Source organism: Austrofundulus limnaeus, unplaced genomic scaffold (genome assembly GCF_001266775.1).
Source record: "Austrofundulus limnaeus strain Quisiro unplaced genomic scaffold, Austrofundulus_limnaeus-1.0 Scaffold99, whole genome shotgun sequence".
NCBI classification, from domain to species: domain Eukaryota; kingdom Metazoa; phylum Chordata; class Actinopteri; order Cyprinodontiformes; family Rivulidae; genus Austrofundulus; species Austrofundulus limnaeus.
The window spans coordinates 918,803-921,140 of record NW_013952501.1 but is presented as its reverse complement, the minus strand read 5'-3'; positions in this window follow the sequence as shown (position 1 = coordinate 921,140).

Sequence of the window (2,338 nt, the reverse complement as noted above, 5' to 3'; positions counted from 1 at the left end):
CACACACACACACACACACACACACACACACACACACACACACACACACACACGAGTGGTTGCCATTGCAGTGTCCTGGGCAGGCACCCAATCTATGGACAGCCTGGCTTGTGTCTCAAGCTGGATGTGTGCTGTTTTCTGTGTGTGCAGCGTGTTGTTGCCATGTCTTGGCTCATGTCCTATTATCACCCTTCTCCCTCTTCATCCTCCTCCTCCTCCTCCTCCTCCTCTTTACCTTCACAAACACACACACACACACACACACACATGCACACCTCCTGGCCTGCAGCCAAGACTGCAGCACCGTGACACTTCTTCCATTCAGATTTGTTGGGAGACAACGCAGATGGAAGTGAAACTGGTTGTTTCTCCCCAGAATGAAAGTAGAATCACACTTTGGATTCAAACCAGCAGCTTCATCACCATCATCGTCATTATCATCAACAGACTGTCCACGCTTTTTTTTAAACAAAAGAAAATTTCAGCGTTCAGCTAAAAACTTACACAGACCATTTACCTTCCAAAAAATTATTTTTATTCTGAAGGACCAATAAAATTATGGCAAATATTTACAAATAGTTAACTTCTCAGTTTCACATTACTGGTACATAAATGGAATAATTCACCAACAACAGTCACTCAGGTGGACAGATGGACAGATACACAGACTGAGCATGAAGAGATGCATCAAGGAAACTGCAAATGTAATATTTCACAGTAGAAATCAAAGCCAGAAAATTAAAATAACAATCATATTAACATTAAAGAAATATATAAAACATAACACCAGATTCACCAAGAAGTTCCTGTTTTGTGAATGAAACCAATTACAAGTCAGAAACAGAAGAGTGATATGATATCTTTGGCAAATTCGCACTGCAGTAAAATACATTCAAATATTAAGACAACACACGACACACAAAGAGGAAAAAACACCAAGTTTTCTTTTCAACTACTAGAAAATTGAATAAAAAACATACACATTTTTGTTAAAGAAGCATTTCACCTTTTTTTAATCGTCCTCTCCAGAATACTTGAAGGCATTACTTATCTTCATTTTGTGTTTGTAATCCGTTAAGTCTTTTCTGTCATTTTATGTGTTTTTTTGTTTTGTTTTGTTTTGTTTTGTACAAGAAGCTTTTATTTAAAACAGGCATCCCAGGCTTTGGTGAATGTTGCAGATATGTTTTCTTTCAGTTGTGATTGGATTTAGAAGAAAAGAGCCAGGAGAATTGTTAAAACCAAATTTATTCTTTGCATCTATCTTTGCGCGACTGGACCTATTTCTTTTGTTGTTCCGTTAAACTTTTTTTTCCTTTATTTTGTACCAAAAAAAATCACATATAATTTTTTTTCCTCAACAGCCTAGATAGGAAGCCATGGACACACAGACTCACACACACACTCACACATACAAAGAAAACCTCCAGATTGTTCCACGAAAGGCCACAGTAAGGTGAAAAAATCATGTTATCTGTTTTTCTCTTTCCCTTTTTTGTTGATTGAAACATCTGCTTAAAAAAACACAGTCAATTTGTGGTGGGCTGAGTCGTGCCGTCTTCCTCCTCTTCCTCAGTCGAATAATATTAAGATGTACTGTAACACTTCAGCGTGAGGTCTGTCCAAAGCCTAGTTATATCTGCAACAGATTGTGCCACTAATTGCTGTCAAGATGTGATGCAGAATTCCCCTCAGGTTTAAAGGAAGGCGGAAGCCATCTTCATGGATTCGTATTGAGATACAGTCAAGCAGAGCAGGAGAAATCATAAAAAAAGAAGAGAAGGGGAGAGAGACTGAATTGTATTTATTTTAGCTTCCTGTTTGACCCTAAATGTCTGGAACAATTTTTTAATGGCTACATGAGAGGGAAACCAAACGTTAAATCTCAGTGACTGTTCTTCACCAAATATTGATAAAATGCCATTGAAGTGACCTCACTTTGATCAATCCCCTGCTTGAATCCCAGGCATGACTTTTAACAAAACAGAACAGAGAGAAAGAAGGGATTGATGGGGCCGTGTGAAGGAAAGTAAAAGGACTTTTTGAGGAAGGTCACAGGCCTGAAATCAACTTCTAATCCTGGTTGTGTGGCAGGAGGGTGGGGAGAGAGAAGTGAAGAAGGGAAGATGAGTGCATGAGATATGATGAGATTAGGGCCGAAGGAAGGAGTGGGGGGAGAAGAAGAAACGGGACAAGCTTCTGATGGCACAGCAGGTTTGGACTCCCCTGGGGAACACTGGGGCAGAAGAGGAGGGCGATCACCACTTTACAGAGGACAAAAGGAGGGAGAGAGTGCGACTGTCATGATATCTACGCTTGCGTGTGTGGCCGGTACCAC